Here is a 10771-nt window from a genome sequence, read left to right as displayed (position 1 = left end):
TGCTGAATACAGACAGCTTGGTGAGTTTAATTTGGATTTTGGCAAGACTGTATGACGTTTGTCACATGACACCTTTGACCTGATTGCAAGCATATATCACTTTTTGTTGTTGTTTGAATGAAGTGTGTTTTATAACACATTACAGCCCATTGGTGTCTGGACGCAGCCTGCTCTCCTAAACATTACATTCCCACACAACAAAGCTACATTGTGAGTTTACATTTTGTAATGTATAACGTCGGCTCTTCAGTATCACAAATGAGTTTCAAACTTGCTGAAGTGTGTGTCGGGACGAGGTCGGGTGTTGGACAGGAAACACAGGAGCTTTCACCCAGGAGGCTGTTGTTCATGTGGATCAGGTACTACTGAGTACTTTTATTGTGTTTTTGTTTTGTTGTTTTGTCACATTAAAGGTTGAGTAAGTGATTCTGTTCAGAAACACTTTATGTTATATAACTTGAAATCCTCCTAACATGCCAATAGCAATGAATACATTATATGCTCTGAAAAAACTAAATGTCTTGATTGCTTGCACTCTGCAGATCTCGAGCACTCATTCTGGGCGAGCGGCTTTGAACAGAGGTCTGAACGAAGGGGTCTGGGACTTTTTTGGTTTGTGGATGCGTTCAAAGTCAAATTACCTGTGGTTTTTCCAAATTACCTCACTAACCAAGTAGGTTTGTTGCCTCAAACTATGTAGATTCGTGATATTTCTGTTTTGTTTTGTTCGTTAAACTTGCGTTTCAAACACTTTAAATCTGTTGGACAAGAAAAAAATATCTTTCCCTGGAAATGTAATTGAGACTGCAGTTCAGTTGTATAGGAACACATTTTTGTAGGAGACAGCTACTGGATGCGGGGTTAGCCAATTGGAGTTGTATTCGATACAGAAGTGTTTTTATGAAGACACACCTGGTGGAGATCAACACGATCGAGCACCTTGCTGTTGTTTGAGAAATGAACAAGATGAGATGCCCTGTATGCTCTCATGCATCATATTAGATATCCAACAATAGCAAGACAAAAAAAATGTACCAGGAATTAAATGGTCCTTCTCTAAATAATACCAGAGTGTTTTATACACTTGGATTTTAAACATCTAGAAAGGTTCAGAAGTACATCAACAATGAACATGAAAAACACTAAAATGGCAATAACATGGAAGTTTTTCTCATTACAGCACTGATACAGCACCCAGTAATATGTGTTATAATGTCAGCAGCAGCTGTGAGACAATTTAAACTCCATGAGTAACACCCCCCCCCCCCCCCCCCCCCCTCTCTGCAGCAGCAGCAGCTTGGCTCTGTGTTCCTGACAACTTCCATAAATTATTGGAGATTTTCATATTTCAAATTTCATCTGCATTCATGCGGAGCGGCCAAGGCCCCGGCGGAGGCTAGCGTCGGGTTGTCGGGTGTGGAGGCAGCAGAGCCCTCGGTAGCAGCGCTGCCACCGGCTGCCTGGCTCGGCGGCCCCAGAGACCCTTGGCTAATTGAATTGCATCCCCTGATTAGATTATCCTTGCGGCAGCTTGCTGCCAATCTGAAGTATGGGTGCCTTCTATCCTACTTAACCCTTCTGCCCCCCACCCGCTGCTGCAGGCGCACACACACACACACACACACACACACACACACACACACACACACACACACACACACACACACACACACACACACACACACACACACACACACACACACACACACACACACACACACAAAAGGCAGAGTGCCCAATATATTCAGGGGCCATCAAAGTTGGCCAGTTTTGTTATTTTTCTTTTGCATTGTCTTGCCTTGTAAAAGTGGCCATCTTTCACCGCCTGGCCATCACCACGGCTCGCTCTTTACCAAACAGCCGACCTGGCAAACTGCGAGTGTCATTACTCCAAGTTTGTTTTTCTGTTTGTTTGGCTTTTTCTCAGCCAACTAAGGGACCAGTTCAACAGTGGCCGAGCCAGAGAGCCACACCGTACTGGTCCACTTTACCGGGATCAGTATGATGTTCTAACTGACAAGATTATATCTACCTTTATCTTGTTCCATCACTGAAGAACAATTAGTATACTAAATACACACAACAGCAACTTACAAGCATTGATTTATTATTGATTGATGATTATTTTCTTGATTCACTTATTCATTGTTTTTTTCTCAAAAAATTCTAAAAATGGTGAAATCAAATCCCAGAGCATAAGCTGACATATTCAGATATGCCTTGACGAACCATTATATTAAGTTTACAATCAAAGAAAAACTGTGACACGTGATGCCATGGATTTCAGAAGGACAAACATTATAACGGAAGTCATGACCTCGTGATGACTGCATACGCCCCCGACAGCCTCTGCCACTAGCAGGCCATGCCGTCTCATGCATTGCCACATTTCAGCTTTGGGCCGATGCATAACCCAGATGAATATAAGTGTTTGCTGAGGAAAAGTCATGTACTGATGTAATTATCATCTATTGCTTCCTGTAATCGTATCAGATCTCTTTTGAACAATAATCTCATGGCGAACGTCTGGAACGGAGTCCTCCTCCCTGTTTATTGTTCTCCACTCCGGTAAAACACAATTGAATTGAGGACTCAGCTATTAGATTTTTTGCTCTGTAGAATAAACTGAAATCCTATTTTTGCTGGAAATTATCAATACATCTTGGAGAGCAAAAGTAAGAAGACACAGAGCAAAAGTAGACCCTGGGTAGAGGGGGAGAGGGGGAGGACGGATGAAAGATGAGGAAGCGTTGATGGGAAGACTTTCACCAAATGTCAAATTAATTTATTGACATTGGGTCAGATGTGCTATAGTTTGTAAATCATATCAGAACTGCTGAATATCGCTCCTGCACAGCAGATCCGTTATTGTGCACCTGTTAAATCCAGTAAGTAAAACTGGGTATATTGAAATGTTGAAGCAGTGAGCAGAAAAATGACATTTTTGGAGCAGAGAAAATACATTTTCTGGGTGAACTTTAGGAGCTCATTCATCACATAAATTACCACGTTAACTTTTAAACGACAACAAAAGAACAATATTGCAATCATCAGCGGTTCGTATTCTCTTGAACAATCCGCCGCACAAACACATTTGTCAGTTCTGAACGTAGTTTTCCATTTTCTTTTGCTATGTAAATGATTCTGACAACATCAAGAACAACTAAAATCATACTTACAGACTTTATAGCGATGCAGCAGGTCTGCAGTGTTTTGCATCTGGCCTGCAAAATATTGATGACACACAGAGTTGGAGGCAAAGCAATAGCTTTAATTCAATCAGTAATCTCATACAGTAAACATGAAGTGCTAAAGAAATCCATCTTGAAATGGGATTTTCAAAAAGCAGCAGAGCAGCCAGGGACTTAACAAACGGACAATAATACTAGAAATATACATAAATGTATACACAATAACCTGAGGCTGCGTGACAATGAGCTGAGCTGCTTGTTTTCATGTGACTGTGATCAAACTTCAAGGCTGAAAACTTTTGTTAGGGTGGCTGTTTCCACATCTGACATTTGAACTAAAACTGGTGGCAGCTTATTTAAGGAAACAGCAATTTGCCACCTTTGCCAAAGCCTGACACTTAATGAGATGAAACTAAACTAAATTATAGTGCTTAAGATGATTGTGGATCATTTTAGTTGTTAAGAACACCATCTTAATATTCTGACCAATCTCTTTGAGATGGAATAACAAAGCTCATAAAATGTGTCTATTTGTTTTTTAATTTGACGGACTTGACGGTTTTAGCAACTGGATGAGGTGTTAGTGTTTTATAAAAACAAATTACAACTGGTGGGTTTTCAAATTCTTCATAAGACCTTTGTTTCTAAAAATATCTTATGAGTATACATAGGCTACCAGGATTATTTTGTAAATCAAACAATACAAGGATTCAACCAGAAGAAATAACACTTTTCCAAGATGCGAGTCAGGTCTCCATGCGAATATCAAGCAAAGTTTAACTAAATTTCCATCCACTACTGTTGCGTGACTATTAGGAGTTAGTTCATTGAGATAAGCAGTAGGTGAAGAGGAGGCAGTCAGGTGACTTATTAAATGAGCAAACCTCAATTGGTGGGGGAAAGTCGAAAACATGATGTAAATATTTATTTGTGTTTGTGTCATGTGTTTTCGTCCGCCGCCATTTTTTGTTATCTTGAAGTCACATGCTTCGTGTACATCGCAATTCATTCACCAAATATGTGTAGCAGATTCTTGCATTTTGTTTTCATCAATTCACCAATTTTCCAACTCAGCCAAGAGTTTTTAATATTTTTTACAGTTTTCCCCAAATGTCCTGTGTTTTTTAATTCACCAAATTTAAAATGGGCCTGTGAACAGATGGATGGAAAGGCACCTGTCGCCTTTGGGGGAAAAAAGTAGGACGTTTAGCTCTGGAACCAGTGGCTCTTAAAACACCTTCACCCATCTCCCAGCTCTATGAATAAATGTGTGTCATCTGAAATATGTTGGAGGTGAGGGTGCGCCTGTGTTGGAATAAAGGTCCTTCTACAATCGTTGCTATTTGTGTGTTTTATTTTTTTCAAATGAAGGCCGAGGAAGGACAGAGAAATGTGTTTACCTGTCTCTGCCCGGCTGGAGGAAGAGGATGCTCCGGCATGTGCAGAAGGCCGGCAGCCTCTCTGCTTCCCTCAGCAGCCATCCAGCCATCCATCCATCCAGCCAGCTCTCCTGAGTCACTTTTCATAATTATTGAATTACATTCCTGGCAACCCATTAAGCAGGACATTCTCTTCTTAACCACCTGCTCTTCCCCCCTCCTCCACCCCATTTTACGCCATCAATCTTTCAGCGTTACCGGAGCCCCTAAAAGCTTTCTGACTGCTCTATAATGGGGGACAGCGCGGGGTCAGGGGGGGCTACAGGACTGTGTGCTCAGGAGCAGTGATGCCTCAGCATTCGGGTGGGGAGCAGGGCAAAGGGACGGGACGGGTGGTGTGAGGGGGCAGTGGGGGTCACTCTGTGCAGCCTGGCTGTAATAGGTCACTAACTGGACCTTTGGCTGGGAACAAGAGGGGAAAGACATCTTTGTACGGGTGTGTGTGTGTGTGTGTGTGTGTGTGTGTGTGTGTAACCTGGTCAGGTGTGTTTCAAACGCTGCCCTCAGATTCTCTATCACGTTATAAATCTGTCACATTCAGATTGTAGTGTTGTCATTGTATTGTGTCACACACACACACAATACATACTATATGTATGTATAGTGAAAATGGGTGAAACTAAACAAACTGCAATGTGGTACCAAGGTCAATTTTCTCCTGCTGCTCTGGGGCCGGAGGAACATCCACCCTTCAACATGAACTTACAATGTCACAGGTGAGTTGAAGTCTGGGAAGTAAAAAATCTCCAAACTGTTATCAAGGTGAAACCGATTGCTTCAGTGTATTTGTTGGATTTTATACCAAGGCCACAAAAAAAAAAAAAAAAAAAAAAAAACTGTTTCTGATTGGCTGGAAGTTGTCTCATAAAACTGTAAAGATTTTTTTTTTTGCTTATTTTTGTGTTCAAAATCTCTCTTCCTCATTCAGTCAATTAGTCCCCACATAACAAACACTCAGACAGTAAAGTGAGCTGCATGTGTCTGCATATGGATATTATACCTTTTGTTTCACTGAGGTGTGAAAATTCAGACACTTAGATAAAATGGTGGAAACTAAATAAAGTGCATTATGTAGCAGATCAGGTATGATTTTGGCTACAGTCCAAGTTAAAGTTACAATCTTGAAGAGCTCTGGTTCGTTCTCTTTGGCGCCATCTATGGTGATAAGTGGTGATTGCAGGTGAGTTCTTGGACTTCACCTCCCAGAGATCCAACAATATGTCACCTAATTTAGTGATAGATTGGGACTTAACAGACATGTATTTCAATGGAAATCTTCTAAATTATTACTTTAAAGATATAATATGTAGTCACAGTTTTGCTGTTTGTAAACGTCAGCATTATGTCTCCCTTGCGAGAGAGTGGGAGAGAGACTGCATGTGAATAGAGAATCGACAAAGTGACTTTTCTTTTCACTGGACATGAACAGCGGTCTCCTGAAGGAAACTGCTGTGTTTGTCGGCTCATGCAGAGCGGCGATGACCGACCGATGAATTGAAAGAAAGGCCAGATTGGAGGTCAGGACAACGTAATCAGCTCTAACTGATGTATAGCTTTAGCCATGAGCTAGCCAGCGGGCACGCTAACATGCACTCACATGGTGGTCATGACAACAAAGCAAGGAGAAGCTTGGAAACAACACACACAGAGGGAGTTCATTCTCTGCTCAGGGAGGGACTCTCTTGTTTCCACAAAACGTGGCAGAAGTAGTTGTGTGAAGAATGAAATAATGAAAGTCGGGAGAGAAATTCAAATAGGCTCTCTGCTACCAATCACAGTGTAAAGTGGCCATGATTGTCAGAATGTGACAAGTGCCTTTTCTATCTCAGTTTTATTCTGTATAGCTCAAGCTACTAAGACTTAAGTTATATTCTATACAAACAAAAAGCGGATAATGATTTTTGTTGAGTGAAATAGTGACACAGCTAGCCATGTTGAAAAGCTAAGTGTCTCGACACTCACAAGAACAGAAGTGACATGTGGGGCACTTTGGTGTTTTGACGTGCAGTGCTCTTTTCAATGTGTTGTCCAGGAGATTCCTCTAAAGTCAATGTTAAGTGAATAGTAAGGTTAGGTTTGTCTTTACCCTGCTGGCTTATTGACTCGCCTGTCAATACAGTTGCAGGGAAAATCCATAAAGCCTGCAAATGTTATCTCGATATCCGTTTTAATGGGTATGTGTGTGAGGCTTTAAAGGTCTTGCACAACATTTATCCAGAATGTACATTGTGTACATCTTTATGCAATTCTCCTATAGGAAAATATCTTAGGTGTATATGATTGTGTTTTTCTGTCTCTTAAAAAAAAGAAAGATGAAAATGGTCAACAAACGGATGCAACTTCGCTTAAATAACTTACATTTAGTTTTATTTTTAGTCATTTTTTGGCCTCTAGCAGGTGAAGCTGACAGAAAATTTGCCTTGCAACATTTTTGCCATATAAAGGTGTTATGGGTAAACTTTCGTAATCCAACTCCAGTGCCAAACAACAAATTCAAAAATGTTTTTGTTTTCAACGATACCTGTAATGGTTGAGGTTAGAGAAATATTGAGATTAAGGCAAATAAGCTAATAAGACTACAATATGGTTAGGCAACTAAAACAATGTAGGGTCATGGTTAAGGGAAATATTGTGGTTAAGGTTAGGTGAATGTTAAAGGCCGATCAGTGATGGAAAAGCACTATGATCTGCTTTCTAAAGGACACATGAATCCTCCAATATGGACGTAAGTCTTAGAGATACTAGTCAACTCCCCAACTCCTGAGAAAAATATCTGGCTGTTAAGCTGCTGAAAGCTCCTGTATGTTCACTAGCTAGCTGCCAACTTTGCATGTCCACCATGTGGTGCTGGGCGGGTTGCGTACTTTGGGTTTATGCTGCAGGATTGATTAGAGAAATGTGGCTAAACTGGACAGAAAATGTGCCATACAACCAAAACAATTAGCTAGAGAAGGCCATAAAGCTCCACTGAACTACACAGGTGTGTGATAATGGATTTTTCATTTTCAGGCAACTTAACTTGATTTAATATTAATGTGCAGCTTTAAATTGGGTCTCAGTGTTGGTTGAGGAGCGTTTATTGAAGAATGAACGGAGGTCCTCAGAAAGATAGCAGCACAAATGTGTTTGTGAAAGTGTGTGTTTATAGTAAACAGTATCAGTGCAGATGGAGGGCTTATGCCTCACCTCGCAGCATGCTGCTCATTACCTAATGCTCAGATCCAACACATATTATTCATCTCTGACAGCTCACCCGCTTTGCATGAAACACACACACACACACACACACACACACACACACACACACACACACACACACACACACACACACACACACACACACACACTTAAGAAGACACCTAAACTAACATGCTGTCATAAATGCAATACATCCTGTAAAGCTACATAAATGTACTATATGGACACACATAATAGTGACCTTGCACACCATACTTCAGCATGCTTCATAGGCATAGACATAGACACACACACACACACACACACACACACACACACACTCAGAGAGAGAATGAGGGGGGGGGGGCATATGAGTAATGAACAACCTTAATAACACCTCCAACTTTTCCTCCTCTTCTCTCTGTTGGCTGTTTAAATTCACATCCCCCTTTAACGTCGCTCTAATCGGATTACTGCCGGGCTAATGGCTCTCCTTCTGCTCCTCCCAGACGCTCTGCCCAGACCTTGGAAACACACACACACACACACACACACACACACACACACACACACACACACACACACACACACACACACACACACACACACACACACACACACACACACACACACAGTGATGTTAGGGTGTGTGCTGCTGCAGAATAGCTACATCTGCAAAGTACGGCAGAGGGAAAAGAGCTGAGAAAAAAGAGAAAGAGGGTGAAGTTGCTGTATGGTGTTTATATGCATATGGGTGTGTGTATTTTTTGGGGGGGGGGGGGGGGGGGGGGGTAGTGGATCAGCAGCCAACTCCACTCCAAAACCATCCCCTCACTCCCACTTTCTCTTCCCTGCAATACCAGCCCCTCCCCCCCTCTCCCCTTGAGTAAATCTATAGGGAGGGAAAGCAGAGACAGGTGCATTTCTCCACAAATTGAGTTAGCCAAGACATGCCACATCCAATTGGACTAAATTGATGTGAGAGTTTGTGATGTCTGCCGTGGGTATTACAGCAAAGGTCAGTGTGCCGAGACAATGACATCAATCTGGTCCACGTGGCCGAGCGGCTAGGGCCCCCGCCAGCCTCCTGATTCAGATGCAAACCTGCAAACACAGCCAGGGGAAGGAGAGGGCGGACAAATGCTGGTTGCAAACTGGTGGTATTTTGTGATTGCTTTTGAATAGAAGCTCAACAAGACCTTGACACACACAGGTGGTTTACTTCGGGTGTTACATGCTGCAATGGCCAATAAACACCATAAATAGTTTTCGTCAGTTTAGCTTAATAGCTGTGTCTTATGTAGAGAATAATGCAAATATTCAGTGATATTAGGCTGTTTACATACCTTCATATTTGAAACCACATGACAGAATAATAATACCCCTGCTATCTTTGATGTTATTCCAGAAGATATATACAGAAAATAAAATTCTGAAAGAACTGAGCATCCAATTTTAACGGAAATAACAAAAAGATATGTGTATTATATAAATATATTTGGGCATGTTATATTATCAAAGTCAATCTATGATGATCCATGCAAATAAAAGGTGATTCCATGCTACGGTAAGAAATACTGTAGATCAGAATATGAAGTTACTCCAAGTCACAACGTGCATCAACCACTTGGATTAATTGTCCTCAAACGGAGCCTGCAGTAAATTAGAGCCACATTAGTAAATGTCTCTATGGAGGCTCTGTCGGTCTACTGTCGGATGGATTGTCTGTATGTTCCTCCTGTGTGACAGCTGAACACTTTAAATCACATTTAAAGGGATACCTCCACATTGTGGAATTAAGGCTTCATCACTTCCTTCCCCGAGAGTCAGGTGAGAGGATTAATAACAGCTGTCGTCTGTGTTAGAGCTCAGGTATGGAGCTGGAGCTCGGAAGCAATTATCTTAGCTTAGCATAAAGACCAGAAGCCTCATTCTAAACCAAATAACACAGTGTATCTAAAGTATGTAAAAGTGACAATTTGTTGTTTATGAGGTTGTTACATAAGGAACAATTTCTTACATAACTCACCATAAAAACACAAATTGCCATTACTGCTTGTGGATGGTGAACAAACAAGATACAGCACATTAATAAGTCAGATTTAGACATGCTGACTGGCTGATTTTTAACCTTTGAAGAGTTTCCACTGCCTCCAGTTTTTAAGTTAATCTCGTCTCCCTGCTCTGTATGTAATGCATAAGTACAACTGAGCTCTCAAAAACAACGTATTCCTTTAATAACAAAATACCTCTTCATCTAATGATTGAATACCATTTAAGTTTATTTTGCACAATTCATGAAAATGCACAAACATAACAGAGATAACAAATAACATTCAGCGCAGGAAGAGGCAGAAAACCCACTGGACTCATCAGCTGTAGTTTGTGGTAATTGTACATAGCATGCTACCATTAGCATGCTACCATGCCGAGAAGCTAAATGTTATGATGGTTTGAGAAAATTCTCCTAATTCTCAGGCAACCACGTCTCCTACAAAATTATAAAACATATTGTTTAGCTTAAAATGACTACGAATTTGAAATAAAACAAAAATATAACAAATAGTTGGTTCACACGGAACACAAAGTCTTGTGGGTGAAAGCTGTGTGTTTTAGCCTGTCCAACCCTCGGACCTGGACCTGGACCTGGACTTCTACAGACTCATTTGAAATATAAATTAATATAAATTAACTTGTGATATTAAGAACAAATGTAATCCATAACTAAATGTGTTTCCCTCAGATGTACCTTTCTGTAGTTGTTTTGACCACATAATGCACATATCTTGAATATACTACAGACAATAATAGTAGCTCAGTGTTACAGGTAACATTAGCTACTACTGCTAATGTGCTTAAAGTTCAATTACTACTAATGGCATTCTACTCCTGTTGTGTCACATTTTCTCGACTGTGGGATGTTATTCATAAAGGGGCCCACCTACGATGAACACATATTGCCTA

This window comes from Eutrigla gurnardus, assembly GCF_963514095.1.
Source record: "Eutrigla gurnardus genome assembly, chromosome: 5".
In the NCBI taxonomy this organism is placed as follows: domain Eukaryota; kingdom Metazoa; phylum Chordata; class Actinopteri; order Perciformes; family Triglidae; genus Eutrigla; species Eutrigla gurnardus.
This window is presented reverse-complemented; position numbering follows the sequence as displayed.